The following is a 24,405-nucleotide window of genomic DNA, read 5'->3' on the forward strand; positions in this document are numbered from 1 at the left end:
GCTGGCAATATTTTTGTACTTTTTCAGGTGATTTACACAACACCTCACAGGACACACTCACAGGATCAGGAGAATGATGTGATATCCCATGGATTCATGTCCCTAGGAAATACCAAGGCTCTAGTTGATTAGTTACTGTTTGAGTCCAGAAGTGGGCCGTACAAACTTCCATTTTTCACTTTCAAGTGCTCATGGGGAAAGCACAGCAGATTCTTCCAGATCTTTGCACAATATTTGTTAGCTACATACAATAACAAATCTCATTTACATCGCTGCTCAACAGCTCAACATAAGGAGCCCAAACTACTGGCCTATCCCTAAGACTACACAAAAAGAAGAAAACAAATCTATTTTGCTTCCCACTTCACCTGCATTTGGGATTTTTGATTTTGCATTATATTTTAACATGTACTTGTAGTTTTCTTGTTATGTCTAGGCTCTGAAGTAGGGTTTGTCGCTGTTGTGAAACCAAGATTAATCAAGGATTAATACAGAAATAGATGTTCTAATCTATCCTTACACTTCTGCTGGTCCCTAGGAAGGCTGGTGGGTGATTTCTGTCTGTGTTCAAATACTTAAAGCAATAACAAATAGTCCCATACTTGATATTTCAGATAAACAATTTAATGGCATCTTAACATTGTTTTCACAATCTTATACTCTGCATCTTTTACTCCTTATGAAGCTGAAATCTTTTTAAATACAAGCAATTCTACTGCAATTTTAGAAGTTTCAAAACCATTTTAACATACTGAAAACAAAACAGTCTAAAAAGACAGGTCTAACAGCCATTAAAATGCAGGAAAAAGCAAGAGGACTTCAGGTAAAAGAACATACATTGAACAGCAACATTTCTTCCACTATGTATTTATGTGTTAAGAAAAATGGAGTAAATTTAAAAGAACAGAAGTTCTTTAAAACCAGACTTTCTAATGCCAGAAACAGCTTTGAAACAACTTTCTATGCAGTTCTATTTATTTCAAAATTTAAAATTGGCCAATTTTTGTCCCAACATTTTGAAGCACAAGGGAGGAAAGGTGGAAAAGGCTCTGCAGGGGTTGCAGTTATAGATCTATAAAGTTCATATGTGTAAAGGAATGAACACAGTATTGAACACACTGAGTATGACAGAAAAATGCAACAAAGCACTAACTCTGAGAGAAAAACAACCCTGCAAGCAATGCCAGGGCACTGGGTATTTCTGCATTTCAAGCAAAGAACTTTACAACATCTTTAATTTTCCTTTTCCTGTCCATTTTGGAGAGCGCAGCCCAGCCCGCCTCGCGCATTCTCCTCATGGTTTTGAGTTTCAGAGCAGAGCCTGGAGATTTCACACTGGATGGAGCTGGGGTCCAGGAAGGAAAATAAAGCCATCCTTTAGTTTCTGTAAACAATCTGATTAACTGCTTGCTTTAATCTTAGGAAAGGCTAACATACCTTTTTTGGTGCTGTGGAATGTAATTGTGAAGCTTGTGGAAAATCTTTGTACAAATTTTTAAACATTTCTTCTTCCGAGACTATGCTCTAATAAATGAAAAAGTTACTTACTCACACTATATTAAAAACTACTTTTTCTTTCCCCCTAAGGATATTAAACTATGAAAAATTAAAAAATTAAGATGTCATTATGAGGCAAAACAGTTCAATAAAAAGCATGTTAATTATGTACATACAATTCCAGAAAGAACCAATCAATTAAAAATATACACATAAATATTGGCTTGAATGTGGAAGCCCAAACTGTTTATTTTCATTCTCAGAGCCAGCAGTGAGCACAAAGAAGTGCTCAGCACAGGATTTGCTCTCTGACTCTTACCAGGAGGTCAGTGTGCTCAGAGCTGTCTGACTGAGTGTCCAGCTGCACAAGCACTTTCTGCTTTTTCCTGCTGCTCTGCTCTGAAGGCAGGTTTGTGCTTCTTCCACTGTGCATCTTATCCATTGGAGGAGTCTTGATAGCATATGTCTGGGAAAGAAAACGTTTCTATTTTTAGATTTTATTTTATGGGGCAAGAATGGAATCTAAAGCCAAACTCAGGAGCCAGTTTACAGTCTGAGTGTCCAAGAATTCACCTGAGAGAAATGGTGGAACTCTTCTCTTTCCATCCAAACATGAAGCAATGACCCAAACAAAGTGGGGTGGGGTGGAAATAGCATTTTTTATATTATTTTTGTTGCCAAATGAGGAGAATGAAGGGGAAGCTATGGAAGAGCTGAGTTTCATGGCACATTGTATTTCAGTTCTTCATGCTTATCTGCAGAAATTCAGGTTATTCTGAACTGTAGCCACTACATGTGGACCATATCAAACATCAAAGAAAATGGGAACAAACAAAACTGCAGGGAAAGGCTTTCAGAGAAAGATTGATAGCTATATCAAGACTGGTGTTAATTAAAATAGTCTTTTCACTAGAAGTTAAACTGAGAAGCATTGAATGGTCCAGTGCAGTCCTTTTTCAGACAGATAACATCAAAGTGGTGCTGGATTCCATTGCTCCAATATGAAACCCACAAGTGAACTCCTGACAGGGAAGAAGGGTAAGTTCTGCAGTCAGGACTACTTTGATACTTTGACCATTTTTACAGCTAGATCAGCTTTGTTCTCTTCCATAGAGGAAAAGTGCCTTTTCAAATGGACACTTTTAAGACTGAGTAAAACAATTCCAGAGACATAAAAAAATCAACAACTGAGCAAGAAAAATTACACAGTGGGAGCCCTTCCAGAAACTGCTGTCTAATATCTCCATGGAATGGTAGGACCCTTTAAAATCCCTTCTTATCCCAGGGGGAAAAAAAAAATCATCTACAGAGAAGTAAGAAATACAGGCAGAAAAATGCAACAAGAAAAATTCACTGTTAGGAGCTACAAAACTTCAGTGTTGGACTGCCCAAGGGGCTTCCTGCACTGAAGGAGATATTTTTTATTTTTATCTTTTTTATTTTAGGAATATAATTTGGAGACTTTCTATTTTTACATGAGTAGATTCACTGTATAGATCTAAACAAGGTTTAGGAGTCCCAGGAACATAAATTTTTATTATCTTTAAAAAGTTTGAAGTCCAAAGCATTCCAGTGTCTTTTGTTGAATGCAAATAAATTATCATGGCACTTCAATTGATTCTACACATATAAACACTACCAAATTTTAAAAGCAATTAAAAAGTTGAAGTTACCTTGTGTTTCTTTTCACTTTCAGGAATCATACTGTGAGAGTGCTCTTTTACAAGATTCTCCTACAAAAGAGTTATGTGACAGCAAGGAAATATTTCTTTGAATTCAGTTGTTAAAAATCTTCTTGGTGTAATTACAGAGCACAGTCTATAATCACAGACTGTTACAAAGCTCACACAAAAATATGACCAGGTTTAGCACAACCTCAGCATTCAAAAGTCACTGAAAAAACCCTACAGTTTAGGGAACTTTTTTGCTTTAGCTAGTTAAAATTAACTAAAATAAAGGAGAGTTTTGTTTTGTTGTTAATTTATATATAATCTATAATCACAGACTGTTACAAAGTTCACACAAATATATGACCAGGTTTAGCACAACCCCAGCATTCAAAAGTCCCTGTTTTTCTGTTCAGTTTCATTTCTTATCCAACTCCTCCCACAGCACAAGCCCAGGCCACACCTCTCACCCCCACTGCACAGTGAATAAAAAACTCCACCTTCTCTTCAATTTCTGCTTTCAGTTGTTCCTTAAGGGAGGCCAGTTCACTTTTCAAACATGACAGCTCATTTTCCTACAAACCATTAAATAAAGGACAGGGTTAACTATGCACAGCCCAGAAAAAAGAAAACAGTCCCAAGTGAGACAGTAATTAACAGGGACACTCATTAGATACACAAGAGAATTCTATTTGCTTTTCAGCCCTATACTTGAAGCTTTGCTTTAGCTTGTTTAAAAAGACTGAAGCACTATAAGAAACAGGAACTTGATCAGAAATGTTCAAGGTAAGACCTTAAAACACTTGGGAGAACAGGGCTGAGAGGGCACAATCGAAATATTTAAAACAAAAGTTTCCTATTCCAAGTGGGAAGTCAGAACATGACACACTATCTGCAAGAGCAGACACAAACACACTGCTACTCCAATTCATTTCTAGAAACATTTGGAGTTTTTAGTGCCCAGAATAAGATCTGCTGCAGCAGCTTGGGTGGGACTGCTACTGGTAAAAATTAAAACCACACTGGAAAAGTTCCCAGAGAACTGTCTCTGGTGGGAAAGACCCCAGAGCACAGCAGGAAAAAGAAACTCTCTAAGCAACCTGAAAAAAGATTTTTAGAAGTCACAAACTGACTGAAGATCACATCTTTTGTCTCTCTGTGCTGTCGCTGGGCAAGAGGCAGGGATTGGGAAAAAAGGTGTTTTAAAGGTTTATTTTAATTCTCATTACCCATTTTTAATCCTATTAATAATAAAAATTTTGATGCTATTTAAGTTTGAATCTGCTTTACCCTCAAAGTGTTTTTCTCCTAATCCTTATCTCAACTTGAATTTTTCTTTCCCCTCCTCTGCTCAACTACAGCAGAGAAAAATGAGTGAATGTTTTTGTTGTGTGTGCCTGGCCCTTAGCCAGTATAAAACCACTCCACAAGGACATCAGCCCCTTCACTGAATTACTGAACATTGGAAAGTACTCCTTACCAGTGCTCTTGCTGATGAGAACTGCTTTTGCTGTTTCATTTTATAGACTTTTAACTCTGCATCTTTTTCTTCAACCATTTTATCATATTCATTCTGGGTTAAAAAAAACCAAACCAACAACAAACTCAAAACATGTGACTAAATGTTACAATTATAGAGTTATCCAGTCTTAAAACATCATTTCTTTCAAACCAGGCTCTTAAGATTCAGAAAGAAAAGATTCATTGATGCTTCTGCAGAAACTGTAAACCAGAAAATGTTCAATTCAAGTATTATTTTGTGGACTGGCAGAGAGTGCTTGATTTCTGTGCAGCAATATGTGCTCAGCACTAAGAGCCAGCTGTGCCAGCTTTATTAATGTATCTGCTAAAGATATTGCAAAATAGAGGAACAGAAAGGAAAACTAAAATGTGTCAGGCTAAACTGCTGACAGTCACTAAGGCATCTCAGAGAAAGAGCCAAACTGATACTGAAAAATATTGCACTCAGATGGTATCAAAGGAAGCCTGAATTGAAAAAAATCTAAAAATCCCAGAAGTTTAGATGAATGGAATTTATCTGCCCATAGGAATCTTCTGAAAATCTTCAAATGAATTTGATTTTAGATGATGCAAAGTCCAGCATGTGTTCAGCTTCCTTTTCCCAGATTCAGGCCTGTTTCTGCTTTGGAAAGGTCATGAACGTGGTATCACAAGTTATAAACATGCTGTTAACATGGTATCACACACTGCAAACCACAGCAAGCAGGAAAATCTCTTCCCTTGTGCTTTTCCATCAGTGCCATCATCTCAGTTATCTTGTGCTGACATCTGGCATCAGTTTCTCTCTGTATCATTGCTGTTTCATCACAAAGCAACCTCATCTTTTCTACCTGTCAGTAATAAATTGCATTTCATTCATCAACATAACCATATATTTCTTTTTAATCTTAATTTCTTCTTTCCCCTGTGGGTGCAAAGTTTGCAGTCCCACTTGGGCTTTATTTGCTTTTCAGATCCCTTTCAAATCCCTCATCTTTTCTGCAGATTGTTAAAATGGGCAAGATCAAAGGTACAGCCATGGCAGGCAAGTTCACTTCAAACCAAAAGGCCATTTCAAGCACTCTGCCCTAACATTTCTTAGCATTGCCATCAAAAAAAAAGTGTGGGCAGAAAAATACTAATATGGGAGAAGTTATAATCTAATTTAACTATGCTGACTTTATACCAAGGGTGGAATTTCTTTGAACTATATCTTGAAAGCAAGAAGTTTTAATGGAGTTCTTATTTTCAAAGACATATTCAAATACGTCAGCCTAAGCACCTCATGTACTGAAGCTTTGCTCACAGGCATACACAAATTCCATTTATGTCTGAAATGGAAGAGCAAGGACTCTGGCCAATAAAGCTTCATAAAAACATTTTAAATTAAAAAAAATTAAATTGCAGTAAAAATTAACACCTCTCACCTCTTCACGAAGTTTATTTTCATTTCCTTTTCTTGTTTCTATGTCTTTTTGATAGATGTCAACTGCTTCCTTATGTTGCTTGTTCCTATTTTCCATCTCTAACTGCAATTTATTCACCTTTTGAGAATGCAGAATTGCTGCTGTTATTTGTTTAGGAATTACTGTGTTAATGATTTTTTCTTACCTCTTGTTTTTGAGCACAAACACACTGTTACTGTTCAGGTATATGAATAAAGTGTTTCCTATTTAAAAGTTCAGCTTTTTTTTTAATAAAGAGTTGAACTTTGGCCTGAAGTGAGTTGGAAAATACTCAAAGAAAGAATGGCAACAGCCCAGTGGGGAAGACTGCCCTAAGCAGTCACCCTAAATGCTGTGAATGCCTCAGAAAAAAACAAATACAGATGGAGATTTGATTCCCTCTCTTGTAAATCTGTATCAGATTTTACCAGCTTTTATGGTACATTTTTCTCCCAGCTGTGCATCTTGATTACAGTTTTTCCTTTTAAGGTTATCATATGAATATCCTCAAAGAAGTCCACTTTTCTTCAAGTGCAGTACCCAAAGCTGGACACAATATTCCCATCAGAGGGATTGCCACTGCAGAGCACATTTAAAGAACAGCCTTAAAAAAGTAATATATATATACATATATGTATATGTCTTTTAAATGCTTTTCTGTTACAATGAGGTTGCTGAACCCTGTTCAGTCCACTATCAACAAAAGAAAAAAAAAAGGAACAGATTAGAAACATCATTAATTGCAATGTGAATCCATCTCTTAAATGTCCAACAGTCAGTGCCCAATGATTAAAAATGGAAGCATCTTCTAAAAACTGTGAGCTCATTCCTGCAAAGTCTGTATCCCAGATCCCAAACCAGCTCAGAACGTATTGAACAGGTATTATCATTACTTACAGTGGCACTTAAAAACACTCACCTCATCTTCTACATGATGTTATTTAAACCTACCTTCCCTTCATAAGTATTGCTTTTCTTGCTTTCTGCAGTAAGTTTCTTCTTTAACACCTTATTCTGGTGAAATAAAACAAAACAAGCACTGTACCTTAATAAGTAAATAGAATTATGTAATGGTTTAACTGCATCAAGAAATTCCAGCTTTCATCAGGCAAATAACTCTCTGTTGTGCAGCTCAGGTTCCAGAACAATTCTTCAAACAAATGAATGTTCAACTCATTTCTGTGATAATTACTGTTTCTTCAGGACCTTAAGAAAGGCTCCTCCTGAGCAAGAGCAGGGAATAACAAATGAGGTGCAGAATGGGAATTACAACTAAGATGCTGCTGACAGAAGGTGTGAAGATGTCATGACAAAAAATACAAGTTCTTTATATTTACAGTGAAGTTACTACAGTTTGTGCCAGTGCAGAATTATTTTCTACAAGTGGTAACTGAGATACTTATTACAAGTACATAAATAACACTATGCACTAAATGAAAAAGAGTAGAAGTTCATTAAAGGTATTATTTTTGTAATTGCTCTTTTCAAATTAAGGCACATTTAACAAATCAAGTGATTCCTGAGATGACTCCCTAATTTGCTCAGGGTTAGGATAAGAAAGGAGAATTTTTAAATTACATAGGTGGATCTAAAGACATCACAGCAGACACAAACCTGCTGAAAAGGCAACCCAAAATATAATGTGTTTATGTATTTGTGAAATGAAAATCTCTACCCACCTCCTGCTGCAACTCTTCAATGCATTTGGTTTTATTTTCCACCTGCTGCTTTAAATTGTCCATCTGAAAGAGAGATTTCAGACATTCATTAGTAAGTTCTACAAATGACTCCCTATGTGAGCAATTCCTGTAAATGTTCTCAAACCTGCACTTGCACCAGTCTGGTTTGTTCCAATGGGACTGCAACACCAGCTGACATGTTAGAATAATCAGAGTTTTAGCCATAAAGTACCACAACTTGTTAATCAATAGCAGTGAACCAGTTCCTTAGTTGTTAGAGACTTAAGAAAGAAGAAGAAAAATCCCCAATATCTTCACAATTTAAAAATACACTTGTAGGAAGTTCCCTACATCCATGAAAAAATTAATTGTCCCAATTATTTTCTAGAATTTTGGTTTTCCTTTCTTGAAATTTCATTTTCAGTACTCTTTACCTGAAATGACAATTGTAAATCTTTGACTGTTACAATGAAATTCTGAAATTTGCTAAAAACCCCAGGTTGCTTTGAACCAACAGAAAGAAAAGTAAAAATGTTTGAATCTATTTAAGCTAAAACTCACACTACATATAAAAAGCTAATCCAGAGCCCATCCATCACTGTGTGGGTATATGAAAAATCAGAAAAGCAGGTTCTCTGTTTGCCTGAAAAGAACCAAATCTTTAATATGAAACTTGCAGCAAAGAGTGAAGATCCCAGTGACTGTGCTTGTCTTTTGAAATACCAGGGCTCAGCATGGGCACACACAATGGCACAGCTGGCAGCAGCTGAGAGAGAAGAAACCTCTGGCAGAGATCACATCCCCCAGGCAGAGCTTTGCAGAAAAATCCCAACACAGATTTTACATTTAATGCTGTCCTACAGGTTCTGTAAGATATTTTCATGACACATGACATACATTTTCTTCTCTTTCATCCAGGGTACTTCTCATCTCTTCACCTGTCTTTGCCATTTTCTCCTTCCAAGACTCCAGTTCATTTCTAAGTGCCAAATTAACAAGCATTAGTAAATATTTCCTTCTTGCCTTTAACTTATTTTCAGTACTTCTAAGAAACCCTTCTTTTATTTTCTAAAAAGAGCTGCTAATGCTGATGGGAACTTCATAAGCTGCACAATGAAAATGTTCTTAAAATGCAGCAGCATGCCCAGTAAGTCAATGTGTGAACTGTCCATACTTTTTTGAAGTAGGAAAAGATGTTCCAGCTAAGCCAAGGAAAATACATCCTCACCTGGACTATTGCAATGCAGCTGTGAAACATGGGAGCTGCCTGTCTATTGAACTGGTGATACAGAGAGTAACTCTTACCCAGTTTTGCCTTGTCACATTTAATCCATAACCTTCACCTTCCATTTTCATTGCCTTCTCACCTGAGGTGTCTAATGCACAACAAGACAGCTCCTACTATGTAATACAAAATGATGGCAAACACTGTTCCTGCAGCAATTGGTATTTCTAATCTGAGAAAATTTCTACTTGGCCAACAGCAATTCTGAATAGTTTCTGTTTAGCTATATAATCTAGAAAAACATTAATCAAAAAATCCCAGAAAGCAGCATTTGAACACAACTAACTATTTGAGTCTACTTCCTTTCACAATATCAGTTATTAATATTTGTTTTTACTTGCCTTAGCTGGCTATTTGCCTCTTCTAGATTTTCAACTAACTGCTTTGTATTTTCTTCTTTTTTCTTACTATCCTAAATAAAGACCCATGTGTCAGCAAAGAAATAAAATTCAAAGTGACTTCTTAAAAAATTCAAAGACATCCAAAGCACACTGACCTGCCTTGCTCACAAGTGTAAATACACTTCCTTTCCAACTCAAACACAAAAAACAGCTCAGGTACTCTACAGACCCAAGTCATGTTGCAGCTCATCATCTAATTTGTAAAACTGAGTAATTTGTCAAATTGAGTATTGTCCTTTCATGAAACCTGGAAGTTTACAACTTGCCTCTTGCTGTTCTTGCAGTTTCTTGACTTCTGCAGCCACAGCATTTTTCTCTTGTGCTGTTTGTTCTTTCTCTAGTGAAAGCTTACTGAGATACACTGTTAGTTGTTCATTCCTTAACCTAATTTCAAACAAATGGCCAAGAGGAATAAGAAGATGCCTTTTGAAATCTCCTTTTAAATTAAACATACCCATTATCAAGTCTTATTCCATGCTGAAAGAAGTCCAGGCCTTTATCTACAAATATAAGCTTTGCAGCAGAGTCAGAGAGATGTCAAAAGGTGACAGAAGAAGGAAAGAAAATCAGAGTCAACTTTTATATAAATCTCATGGTTAGTGAAGATGATGTAGTTCAAAGCAAGATTAACCATGAATTCAGAAACTTTCTCTTCTTGTTAAATAAGTCAAAGAGATATGGAACAACTACATATGCCATAGAATACATACAAATAGAGAAAGTGGAATTTAGAAATGTAAGTCTAGAATTAATGGCATATATGTGGTTCAAAAGTTTGATTAGAAAACAATCATAGTTCATTTCCCTGTGGATTAAAGCAGCTCCACCAAAACGAATTAAATATTATATTTTCAAAATGGTCATACGCCTCTTGTTCAAGATCTGTTTTCAGAGTCACAAGCTGCTTTAAATAATCTTGTTCCTTCTCAGCTGTACTTGTCAGCTGTGCTTTCAAATCCTGGAATTCTTTCTGCAAAATGAAAAGGAAGAGTTTTGAGTATCCATGTGCAAACTCCAGCTGCTGGAGGTTATCAGACATGAACTAAGAGCATGAGGCTTTCAGAAGAACCCAACAACATCCATGTCATGGATTATCCAGGCTGGATCTTTCCAGTCTCTGCTGGGATCTGGAAGTGCTGTGAGACAGTGAACTGTGACACCAGTGCTGTTCATGTCTGTCCCCTGCTGTGAGTTCAATTACCTGGGCTGCAAAATTAGGGTGGGACACTGCTCTGGGTGCTGTTTCTTATGCATAAACTTGTGTCCAAGTCATGATGTGTAACTTCACTATTTCTAAAAACATGTTACTATTGCCCTACTTCAGACCTCTCTCATCTGGAGAGCATTTTCATTGCTCTCTCCACATTTTTCTCTCTCTGCATATTTTCTACAGTAGCCTCAAGACTCTTCTTCAGTCAAAGTCCTCCAATTTGCCCATTTTAGAAAATGAGTGAAACTCAGTTCAGAACACTCAATGCACAGATTAGAACAAGCAAACACAGTGAAATGCACACCTGATTTCCCACTATCTTAACTTGAGTTGATATGGATTCTTGTTAGGCTTGTAAATCTAAAATCATAATGAAAAGAAACCTCTGTTCAGAGTGTATTTCATATAGCTGAGACTTCTGTGACAGAAAATGGGCCTGTGTCACAGTACAGCAGGGTTCACAGAGGCCAGAGCTAATTACCTGCCTGTAAGGAAGAACAAATGGGAAAACTTTATATCCAGAGGGAGTGGCATTTGAATGGGCATGAACAAAGAAGGAAATAACAAAAACCTTGAGAAGGAAAACCAAAAACATGGGAGACAAGAAAAACCAAAAGCACAGGAGACAAGAAAAACAGTGGTAATAAAAAAGTTCTCCAAAGAAAACACTGAAATTGTGTGTGACAAAGTTTAGTAGAAATGTTAAGGTAGACTAGATGGTGTTTATTTATGACATTTAAGATACTTACAAAGCAGGAGGAATTTCATATGAAGAGCAAATGCCATGAGATTAATAAAATGAATATTTACCAGAGTTTCTGACAGCTCTTCAAGGTGCACTTCTTTATCACATTTTACTTTAGTCATCTCTTCTACAGCACATGGAATGTAAAATTAATGGAACAAAAATGATTTTTCATATTTAGCAGGCAGTATAAAACATTTACCCCTTTGCAATACCCAGTTCTCAAAACTTGTTGGATTAAGTTAAGAAGCTGAAAAGCTAATTTATGACTTAATCTAAATGTAGACTTGAAAAATGATTCAGACATTAGCAAATCTCTATCTGAAGAGAAACTAAATATTTTTCTTGAATAAAGTTTAGAGCCTTTCTATGTTTTCCACAATTATAACTTCAAATAAACCATGGACTGTTAGACTAGAGTATTCTGCAAGTATTGCTGCACCTGCATTGTTCCAGAAAAAAATCTGAACTGCTGAAGGTACCACATGGATATGCTGAGAAAGGAAACCAGTTGTTACTGACTTCCAAATGGTTTCTATGTGCACATTGACAGTGCTGGTATTTTTTGCAAGTTCTCAGCAGCAAGGCAGAGCTCTCACTCTGGGGACTAAGGAGCACATCCCTAGAAAGCACAGGATATCAAATTGATGATATTTAAAGACAACCCCTGCCAGCATCATTCCACTTCCAGCACGGGGAGGGTCCCAGAAACCTCAATGGGAGGGTTTTATCTCTGCTGCAGAAGTCACTCCTGGCACCTGCAGTGCTGCTGCTCTTAGCTGGAAACCAAAATTACCTCCAGAAGAATTCATGCAGGAATGGTCTCACTATTGGAGCTCTGCACAGCACTGCCCTTTGGCTGCTGCCAGTACCAATGACCCCCAAAGAAAAGGGATCAGCTGAGTCAAAATAAATTCAGGCATTCCTGATAGGTACAGGTACTGTAAAATCATTTCTCCACCTACTAGAGACAGTCCATTTCCAGACAACAGCAGAAAGCATTTTTATTACTGCCTGGCTCATTTTCTGCCTTTCTACAAGCCTTACCCAGTTCAGCAGATTTCTTTTGGAGCTCCAAGGTAAGCAGCTTTGAATCATCTTCATATTTCTTTAATCTAAGAAAATGGTAAATTAAAAACCCCAAATGTAGGGTACAAAGCACTCACTGCATTTGAAACTTCAAGGACAATAAGACAAAGTCTTAGCACAAGCACTTTAAGAACATTTACCTTTCAACAGGCAGATGATGAATCTGCCTGCAGCACATATCAAATTACACTTTTACAACCTCAGAACAGTAGACATAAAAGTAAACAAATCTATACCTACAGAAATCTCTATTTCTTAAAGACAGAGTTATGAAAGTTGGAGGGGGCAAAAATTTACTTTTTATAGACCAGTATCAACTATCACCAACAAAAAAATTTACATTCAATTCTCTGCATTTAGACCACTGTGTGGAAAAAACCTCCAAATTTCAGCTTCATTTCCAATGGTTCTTGATTTTGTCATAGACTGCAACCTGTAAGATCACTCTTGGAATTGAAACTCATTAATTTACCTATTTTGCTCTTCTTGCAGCAAGCTTTTCAAATTGGCAACAGAAGTCTCCAACTCCTCTGTCAGGGCTGCAAGCAAAGCCTTCATTTTTTTACATTCTTCCTCCTGCTCTTCCTTTTCTCCAGTAACCTGAATTAATGTTTTCACTCTAGTCTGGAGCTCAGTTTCCAAGTTCTTTTGAGTAACCTTCAAGACATGATATCATTTCTAAACATGTTTTTCAACAAACAGCTACAGCTGTTTCATGTCTAAAGTATCCATAATTATTTATGCAAATACTCCTCTAGTCTATTTCTACTGTAAAACTATAAGCAAGGGGTACCTCTGCCTTTTGCAATGACATTTTAGCCTCTTCCAGCTCTGTCCTCAAATGTTCTTTACTGACCTGGGATTCCTTTAACATTTCTTCATGATGTACTAAACAAAAAAAATGTTAATATTTTTAAAAATAGGATATTTATAAAAGTATATATAAATATAAATATAAATATATTATATAAAAATATAAATAAATATATAAAATACAAATATAAATATATATAAAAATAAATATATAAAAATATATAAATATATTTATATATATGTATATAAAAGTACTGCCAAAAATGGAAAATTACATACATTTAAAGAATTTAACAAAGACCAATGGTACTGACATCATATAGTATAAAATAATAGATAAAATTTGAATATAGATGGCTTAAAAATATTGAAAATCAAGTTCTGAAAAGTAAGTTTCCTCAGTGACATCTGCCTGACTGTAAATTTGCAAAACTGAAGCAACATATTTTCCCCTTGCAATTTTCCAAAGCTCTCAGTGCTTGACTCACCCTAAAAACGACCCTGCCAGTCCTGCTCCCACAGGAGCAGCTCCTGTTCCAAACAAAAATAAGGCCTTCAAGGCCCCAAAATTCTGCTGCCAACCAGCCACAGAATAAAACTATCATGACCCTGTTTCCTATGCTTCTATAAACAATTACATCTCATAAATAAACAATCATAAACAATTACATTTAAATTCTATAAACAATTACATTTGAACACAGCAGGCAGAACTCTTACAGTTTGCTTCCATTAAGTCAGCAATCTTATTTTGTGACGTCTGCAGCTGAGCCTTGATGTCTTTTATGACATCATCTTTTTCATCTCTCTCTATGGTGAGAGCTGAAATCTAGAAAAATGCAAGAAATATCATCATGAAGTCTGGAAAAGGGACAGATGTTAATTTTAATTTGTACCCCAGGTATGATAAGCAGACATTTTGCTGTCATTCAAGTTAGATTAGATAGATAGATAGATAGAGAGACAGACAGATAGAAAATATTTGGCTAGATATAATCTTAGCCAAATATTGATCAAGTCACATTACTCTAAAGAAAAAAGTTCTCCAATTCAAAATCAAACCATAAATTCCAGTAGACTAAAAGTACTGAAAGATCACTAAAATTAGCAGAATTTGACTTAAATGCAGCTTCAGGTGTTATTTTGTCTTTTTTACTAATACCCAGAAACACTTCTTGGCTCTTGCATTGCCCCTTTAGTCACAAATAAAGCTCTACATATGAGATGGTAAAATGAGCAAACCTGCTTTTCCTTTTGACTGACTTCCAGTTTGCATTCTTTTTCAAACTTGTCCACTTTTTCTGCTTCTTCTTTTACTTTTGAGATACAGTAACATCCACAGTTAACATTCTAGCTGAAATGTACTCCAAGTTCAATACAACTTCCACTTTAAGATTGCTTGGAATTGTACAGCTGTACCTTTTGTTTCCCAAGAGTAATTGTTGAGGCAATGTTTGGTTTTATAATCAAAATACAAACAGAAAAGAGCATGTGAAAATGAAACAGGAACACACCAGGCTATACATACAGAGAGAGAGCATTTAGCTAAAGTTTCTGTAGCTATACACTAGTGCATTATCATTTAAATAAACCAACTATGTGAAATAAGCACTGATCTCTAGACTGTACTTCACAGACAAAACTTCAATGTTGAGTGACAGTTTGAAAAATAAAGTTCCCAATTTGGCCCAGTGGAACAGCAACAGAAGGGGCCAGGCAGTGAACAAAGGCTGCATGAATAAAAGAAGGGTCCCAGTGTCTCAGGGTGACCTGCTCACCATTCCAGCCCTTCACATCTGTCTGCCCTGGCCCTGCATGTGGAACACAAGCTATGAAGTACAAAATTGAGCCAGCTGCATAAACACAATAAACTGAATTCTCACATTTGAAACTCATTTCCGATCTGTCGTTCTCTGCTTGCACACAAAGATCTTCAAATGCCGCTGTCATTCTCTAAAAACAAAATTTAATATCTGAAGTTCAATCCTGGAAACCCTGGAACTTCTCCAGGGGCTGCTGCCCACCTCAGCCATTCTGAGGAACCAGCAGGTGGGTGAAACAGAGCCCAGAAAGAAGCCAGAAGTTGTGGCAGTGACCCAGCACTAAGCACCCATCCCACAGATCACAGGGATCCACATCCCACACACTGCTGCACTTTCTCCATTGAATGTGTTTTATGGAACACAAAAATCATTCTTGAAAAGGGATTGAAAGCCCAACTTCCTGCATCACACACGACATGATACCCACACATGATGGATACAAACAGTATCCCAACATAAACATGGAACTCAGCTCAGCTCACATAACTCACATTCCTTTCATCAAGCCTGGTCACTTACTTCTATGTTGCTATGAAGTTCCTCATACAATTGTATTGTTTCTGCCTTTTCCTGTTCATCTATCAAAGCAAGAACATATGAGAAAGTTTTTCTTTTGAACAAGAATGCCAGCTGTCCAAGTCATTATACTTAATCAGCAAAATGAATTTAAAAAGGAATTACCAGCTCCATTCTTATTAAATAAGTCCTTATGAAACATGGTGCCAAAAGTTACAGAATTTAGGGAAAATGTGTATTTCATTGAAACATTAAGCAAGCTCAGCTTTTAAATTTCCTTCCTAAGATATTTTTTTCTGTGAAAAGTGTAATTCTGGATCAGTTGATGTGACCATATTAATTATTATAGTATTAATGCTGTTGAATAATAATGTATCAACACTGTTAGTATTTCTAAACTGTAATCTAGGGTTTAGCACTGAATTTCTTCCTATCAGCAGATACCTATAACCACAGAGCTGTCATTAGAAAATTGCAACACTCCATGTCCATATTTTCCTTCTTCCACTTTTGTAATTGATACTATTTTTTCCTAAGAAAACAATTAAAAAGAGAACAGTAAAAGAAACAGCTATCAAAAAAGAACAGTACATCCATATACAAGTGTTTGTAGAATTAAGGCTAAAAAGAAATCAACACTTCTTAAGTATCCAGGATCAAGTTAGTAAAATTCTAATGATTATAATAACAATTCTAAATTGCATATAAAGTAGAACTTCCAATGAAGAACATATTTTAAAACCTCAAGAATTTAAACTTCATTAAGTTATCCAACTGTTCTGGCTTGTTCAGTTTCATGAGAAGAATTCCAGTTACTCATTGTACCTTGGGGTTAAGACCTTTTCTCCCCATAAATGTGTGATGGCTGAAAACAGGAAATGTCAGCCCTGGAAATTTGTTAGGGAGTGCTGGGAATTTAGAGTAGATTCTACTGCCTAAAAACAGGCATGAAGGGTCACTTCTTCTGTCTTAATATATTCCCAGTGTGTGGATGGCCCTGCAAACCTTCAATGGGCTGAGCAGCCTTGAGGAGCCCTGCCCTGCTCTGGAGCGGCTGCCAGGGCCAGGCAGGGCTGTGGGCACTGCCTCAACCCTGGGTCACTGTTTGGGCACCCAAAGAGCTCCCAGGCTGGCACCTTTCAGCAAACAATTTCACTGGCTTCAAAAGCCCTCTGCATTCAGCATTACAAACCAAAAGTCTGTTAGACCTGGGGCTTCACTTCCAATTTTGTGAGCCACTTAAAATTCACTTTTCACTCTGAGAGCCACATCCAGTCGATCCCAACTGGAGAACTTCTCTGAACAGCACGAGAAATTTCTTCTTCTTTCTTCTGTTTGTGAATTTAGAGCAAGCTAGAAGTACATTTACTCTGATCAATAAAAGCTAAAAAAGCATTTACGTTTGCTGGTCTTCTCTGTGAAGCGAGTGCAGGTTTCCTTGAGCACATTACACAGATGCCTCGAAGCAGCAGCTCTAAAGGAGGGAAAAAATATCCTGTTTGCACAGGAGTGCACAGTACTTTGTGTACCTAAGGAGTAACAATGGAAATGACCTTCAAAATTTAACAGCTACATAAAACTGCCCACATGGAAACTGATTCTTTCCACCACAAGAATATATACTTGGTTCTATTACTTACTCTTTCAAGAGATCTTTATTTTCACATATCTCATCTTCCAGTTTCAAATGGAGTTTTTCATTTTCAAACTAATTTCATAGGGAACAAATGCAAAAAGACACTGTTATTGAAAAAGAGATTAGAAATGCACTTTGACTTCTCAAATCCCTCATGAAAATGTAATTTGGGGCATCAGTAGACAGAAGTCTGTTTTAGCTGGTATTACATGCTGAGTCATCTTTTGCATGAAAGATGCAATAATTAATGAACAATAATTTAGCAGCAAATGAGACACTTACAGGTATATTCTTCAGACAAACACTCACACAGGACAGGTGCCTGCAACTTCTCAAAATAATCATTTTCTCAAGGCACAAACCAAACTGCAACAGTCTTTAAGATTTAATTGTATCAATAATAGTGTCATACTGAATCAGGAAGCACTTAACTTTGTTTATTGAATGTACACTATACAATACTGGCCTGCAGTTCTTGAATGGCTTTATTCTGTGCTTCAATAGTCTTTTTATTTTCCTGGAGCTTTCTTTCTTTCTGGTTTAATTCAGTTTCCACAGTCAGTTTCCACTGCTTGATCTTCTCAGCCTCTTTGTAGAGTTTTGAGAACAGAGCACACAGGAGAAACAAATACAATGAAATATCCCAAACCCCCTTCAGACATCACCAAATAGATGGGCTTAAAGACATGGATAACTGCAGTCCACCAAAATCAATACAAGTTTTGTCAGAATTATCAGTGAAGCCAAAATTCCTTCTAGCAGGTTCTTCACACCATTTCTGTCCTCTCCTTCTGACAGACACTGCTGAGTTAAGTAAAAGCAGCTTCAGAGACTCTGCCCAAGAGTACCTGTGATCTTTCCATGAACACACACAGAATCACAGAGTCACAGAATAATGAGGTTGGAAGAGACCTCTCAGATCATCGAGTCCAACCTCTGCCCCAACACCTGGGCTATAGCACCAAGTGCCATGTCCAGTCTTTTTATAAACACATCCAGAGATGGTGATTCTACCACCTCCCTGGGAAGAGCATTCCAGTGCTTCATTATTCTTTTGGTGAAAAATTTCCTCCAAATATCCAACCTATCCCTCCCCTGCTGTAGCCTGAGACTGTGTCCTCTGGTTCTGTCAGTGCTGCCCGGTGGAAGAGACCGACCCCACCTGGCTACAACCTCCCTGCAGGCAGTTGGAGAGAGCAATAAGGTCACCCCTAAGCCTCCTCTTCTCCAGGCTAAACAAGCCCAGCTCCTTCCAACGTTCCTCACAGGGCTTGTGCTCCAAACCCCTCAGCAGCCTTGTTGCCCTCCTCTGGATGTGCTCAAGCACCTCAACATCCTTCCTAAACTGAGGGCCCAGAACTGGACCCAGCACTCAAGGTGCAGCCTCACCAGTGCCCAGCACAGGGGCAGAATGACCTCCCTGCTCCTGCTGGCCACACCATTCCTGATGCAGGCCAGGAGCCATTGGCCTTCTTGGCCACCAGGGCACATTGCTGGCTCATATTCAACCGGCTGTCAGCAGCACCCCCAGGGCCCTTTCTGCCTCAACACTGTCCAGCCACACTGTCCCCAGCTTGGAACGTTGTGGGGGATTTCTGTGGCCAAAATGTGGAACTCAGCACTTGGACTTATTGAACTTCATGCTGCTGCACTCTGCCCATCCATCCAACTGATCTAAGTCTCTCTGCAGAGCCTTCCTTCCTTCCTTCCTTCCTTCCTTCCTTCCTTCCTTCCTTCCTTCCTTCCTTCCTTCCTTCCTTCCTTCCTTCCTTCCTTCCTTCCTTCCTTCCTTCCTTCCTTCCTTCCTTCCAACAGATCATCACAAGCTCCCAGCTTAGTGTCCTCTGCAAATTTACTAATGAAGGACTCAATGCCCTCATCCCCGTCGTCTATAAAAACATTGAACAGAACTGGTCCCAGTACAGAGCCCTGAGGGACAGCACTGGTGCCTGGCTGCCAGCTGCATGCAGCACCATTCACCATCACTCTCTGGCCCGGCCATGCAGCCAGTTCTGAGCCCAGCACAGAGTGCTCCTGTCCAAGCCATGGGTGCAGCTTCTCCAGGAGTGTGCTGGGGGGAGACAGTGCCAAAGGCCCTGCTGGAGTCCAGATACACAACATCCACAGCCTTTCCTGCATGCACCAGGCAGTCACCTGGTCACAGAAGGAGACCAGGTTGGTCAGACATGCCCTACCCTTCGTAGAGCCACGCTGGCTGGGTCTGATAGCCTGGCCATCCTGTGAGTGCTGTGGGATAGCACTCAGTATGAACTGCTCCATTATCTCACCTGGCACTGAGGCCAGGCTAACTGGCCTGTGATTACCAGCATCCTCCTTCCTACCTTTTTTGTAAATGGGTGTCACACTGGCCAGTGTCCAATCATCTGCAACCTCAGCAGTGAGCCACAACTCTTGATAAATGATGGAGAGAGGCTTGGCAAGCTCATCTGCCAGCTCCCTCCTCACCCTGGCATGGATCCCATCTGCACCCAGGGATTTACAAATACCCAAGTGTCCCAGCAGTTCTCTGCTCACACACACAGCAGGAAGGAAAACCACCACCCTTGTGCCCTTAGAACACCTTGAAAGTGTCCTACAAGCAGTGCTGGGCCAGTGGTCGAGGCAGGGAGAGCAACACACGAGCCCAAAGGGCCCTTTGGTTCACTTACAACACCCCCAAACACCATCCTTGTTTTGGCTGCATCACAGTTTTGTTACAGTCCTGATGGTGCTTTAATAGCTTAGGATTAAAAAGTCTAAAAAGTTGTCAGGGATATGAAAATCAGCAGGGAGAGTGCTAGAAATGTGTTTTATTTTGTGGTAGCAAAGAGTGTTTTGTAGCTGCAAAGTACAGAAGCTATTGCAAAAAAAATGAGCTGGACTGAGTTGTGCTAAAGCAGAGATCTGCTGGTAAAGACACTGTCAAAAGAATCCAGTGCTTGAGGAAACCACTGAATTCATTGTTTTACAGATAAAACAAAGCCAGACAAGGCTGGAAACCACTGAATTCATTGTTTTACAGATAAAACAAAGTCAGACAAGGCTGGAAACCACTGAAATCATTGTTTTACAGATAAAACAAAGCCAGACAAGGCTGGAAACCACTGAATTCATTGTTTTACAGATAAAACAAAGTCAGACAAGGCTGGAAACCACTGAATTCATTGTTTTACAGATAAAACAAAGCCAGACAAGGCAATGGGGATAATCTACTTCAGATTTCCAAAGAATACTCTGACTTCAACCCTTCTGCCCCTCAACAGAATATTCAGAACCAGTTCCACAAGGATACTTAAGTGTTTAAATCTTACTCTAATTAAAGCTCATGGACTTCACAGGCACTTCAAACAAAGAAAGAACAACAGCAATATTGCAGTCACCTTAATTTTTAAAGATTTGTTTCCAGGCATGTTCACTAAATCACAAATATCTCCTCTAAGTGATTCAGCTTTAAACAGGAGACAGAAAACATTATTCCCTTTTAACTACTTCCTTTAGCCCTGAAATATCTACTGAATAATGCTTTAGGCACTGTTTGGGAACAAATTCAAAAGACCCCAAGGAATTAGATGTGCAGAGTTGATACTTAGCTGACCTCTTCATCTACTTCAGAGCAAAGTTTCACTTGCTGTGAAATTGTATCTGAAACATGAAGAGATTTTGATCAATGTCTTGCTAAAAACTGTAACAGTGAAACTGTATTTAACAGTTACAGATATGAAACTGTGAGACTACTCATGAAAATTAAACCTTGACAATATATAAAAATCTAAAGAAGGTGCATGGCAAATGTTCCAATCGTACCTGAATCAGTGATTTCGCCACGGTTCGACACATCAAATGGCAGCTTAAAGTCATCATCTGAGCATCTGTTCAAACCCTGAAAAAATTTAAACATTAGGTCCTTATGGGTAGATTTGTAAAGAAAGAATTATAAAAAATCCCTACAGATGATGTGAAAATAGAATTGGTCATTAATAAAACAGCTGCCTACAAATTTCAAAGCCCAAGGTATTGGTAATGGCTTTGGAACTCACTTCTTCCTGCCCAGTGGTTGATCAAACTGTTGGTGTCCTGCAGTTTGATTTATAGACTGTGGCCAAAGGGGAGCTTTCAATGCAGGGAACTCAGCAGCTCCTGCCTGGCTGGGCCCTGGTGCATGGCAAAGGACTCAAGGAGACAAATTACTTTTTTGAAGACCAGTAGTTGATAGTTCTGTTTTGCTTTGCTTCCAAGGGCACTTCTAGACCATATTTGATTATGTTTCAGCATGAAAATACCCTTTTACAAGGTTTTTAAGTCACAGAGGTTCATCCTGTAAACAGCTAACTCATCTGCTGTCAGAATGTCCCATTTGAATCTCAACATATTTCATAAGGAGCTTCAACATGAAAAAATAACTTGTTGAATTCCCATAACTCAGTGTGGGGACAGAACATTTTCACTGCACACCTGATCTGGTGAGACCAAGACACCAACACCAGTGCGAGCATCTGAGTGGGGCCAGTGGGAATCCATCAAATCAGAGGGGTTTGGGAAAGCTGCAAAAGGCAGCCTCAGAGACAGCAGAACTGTGATTAGAGCCAAGCAGTAGCCATGAGATAGGTCAGCAGAAAAATTATTTAAAAAGTAGAAAAGTAAGGGCAAATAGAACAATGGTCTGTGTATTAACGTTTGTCTAGAATAACTCCCTAAGTTACAGAAAAGTTTATCTAGCGAGATATTAGGAAGTTCTAAGCTTAATAATGGAGCTCTGTGCATTGTGTTTTAAGGCTTACAAGCAGCAGGTATTGTATTCAAAAAAGGCAAGCATTGTTTGAACCAAAGGTACCTGTGCTTACAGTGGTTGGATAGAACTACTGTCAATATGCTTTTGCTTTGTGTGATTGGTCAAAAAACTTTGAAAGTAAGTTGTAACATTAAGTTCTTTGTCTGCTGCCTGGGATGTGAGCTGCTGACATCTTCCCATTGTCATCACCATGTAATGAGACTGATGCTGGAAAAGAAAACAGCTCAAGGCAGTTCCTCAGCAGTCCCGTCCCGTTTGTGATTTGTACACAGAGCCCGGCCGGCGATAGAGCCCTGCTCGCTCTCTGGGCTCAATTACCCACATCAAACGCGGACTTACAGCACAGAGCGGATGCTCGAGAAGATGATTCCCTTCAGTTTTGATGGAAAACAACAACAAAAGTCTTTGAAATTCAAACCGAAGATGTCTGTGCATATGCCAGAAACGAGTAGGCAGGAGCCGTCCCGGCCCACGCAGGGGCAGGTGTGTGTGTGCTCCAGGCCGGGGCTGTGCCGGGGCAAGGGGCAGGTGTGTGTGCGCTCCAGGCCGGGGCTGTGCCGGGGCAAGGGGCAGGTGTGTGTGTGCTCCAGGCCGGGGCTGTGCCGGGCACTCCCCGGGCCCAGCACTGTCCCCCCCGCGGCCGAGCGCTCACCTGGGATCTGCCCGCAGACACCTGCCCAGCGCTCAGGCGCGGCGGCATGAACAATTTAAAGCGGTTTTCCTTCTCCATGGCTCCGATAAAAGGGCGGGCGGAGCGGCCCCAGCTGCCGGCGGCCGCTGAGGGCGGGCGGGAAGCGGCAGCGGCCCCTCAGCGCGGGGGCGGGGGCGCCGCCTAGCGGAGCTCGCGGGGCACGGCCCGGGCACGGCCCGGCCGGACAGAGCGGCGGCCGCGGGGCCATCGGCGGGGCCATCGGCGGGGCCATCGGCGGGGCCATCGGCGGGGCCATCGGGCGGGGCCATCGGCGGGGCCATCGGGCGGGGCCATCGGCGGGGCCATCGGCACCATCGGGGCCATCGGCGGGGCCATCGGCGGGGCCATCGGCGGGGCCATCGGCGGGGCCATCGGCGGGGCCATCGGCACCATCGGGGCCATCGGCGGGGCCATCGGCACCATCGGGGCCATCGGCGGGGCTTGCTCGTCGCCCGTGGACGCCAGAGAGGTCTCGGGGCAGCCCGGGGGCCCGGGCGGGTTGGCGATGTCGCCGTGGTCGCCGGCCGGGGGCAGCACAGCGGGACTTTGGCCGTCGCGGGGAAGGCGGGAGAGGTCTGAGGGGAAGGGGGGGTCCCGCCTGTACGGGGAATAACTGGGGGAGCTCAGTCCTCCTGTGTGAAAAATGCGTATTTTATGATTGGCTTTTCGCAAATATTCAAATGAATATTATATGTGTTATGTCAGAAAGTTATGCTGTATTAATTTTCTTAAGTAGTGTGTTAAATCTAGTTTTGGGGTATTACGTAATGTCAAAATAGAAACTATGCTATGTGAGATACTTTTTTTTAAAAAGAAAGGACTTGCAGCGAGATAGCAGCCACAGGACACCTAAATCTTTCAGAGAAAGAGAATTTATTGCTTTCCTATCAGAGGAAACGAACTTCTTCCTGCCTGCTCAGCCCTGAAGACGCCGTCAGGATTCAGAGGAAGAAGTTGACACTGAACAGACTCCTTGGTTTGAATGGAATTTATGCATCATGTATGAGGTGTATGAATATGCAACAGGTTATTGTTTTTAAGGGTGAATCCTCTCTTAAAGTGTGTCTTTTTTCAGGCTTATTTTGCCCAGAAAAAGGTACCCAGATGTCCGTAACTCTTTGTTTGTATTGTCTCATATTGTCCTAATCCAAAATATCGAAGTTATTATTACTCTAATTATATTGCTCATTTTCTAACCATTTTATTACTATGAAACTTTTAAAGATTTAAAAAACAAGTGATTGGCGTTTTTCACATCCTGTGACCCCCCGGTGTTGTAAATGGCTCCCCCAGAAACATCAGTACATGGGATATTGTGTGTTGGGCACTGTGTGAAAAACACCAATCACTTGTTTTTAAAAGTTTAAAATTTCAATAGTAAGTAAATTGTTATAAAAACAGTAATATAATTAAAGTAATAAAAATTTGGACAATTAGGATTTAGGAGAATACGTGACAATAAGAACAAAGAGTTATGGATGTCCAAGTACCTTTTTCTGGGCAAAAGCATTGTGATGGTTGGTGGGCATGGAAAGCTGGCCTGGGCCCCTTGCTCAGGGCTGGTGTCAGTGCCCAGAGCCAGAGGGGATCCCTTGCTGGGGGCTGTGCCATGGCCACCT

At 39.7% G+C, this 24,405-nt stretch overlaps 1 pseudogene; it reads right to left on the bottom strand.

Moving 5' to 3' along the window:
* Nucleotides 1-560: 560 nt before the first annotated feature.
* LOC139604345 (synaptonemal complex protein 1-like) lies at nt 561-22,838 on the bottom strand (annotated as a pseudogene).
* Nucleotides 22,839-24,405: the final 1,567 nt, after the last annotated feature.

This window comes from Agelaius tricolor, unplaced genomic scaffold (genome assembly GCF_023055355.1).
Source record: "Agelaius tricolor isolate 1412-34295 unplaced genomic scaffold, bAgeTri1.0.p SCAF_50, whole genome shotgun sequence".
Lineage (NCBI taxonomy): Eukaryota > Metazoa > Chordata > Aves > Passeriformes > Icteridae > Agelaius > Agelaius tricolor.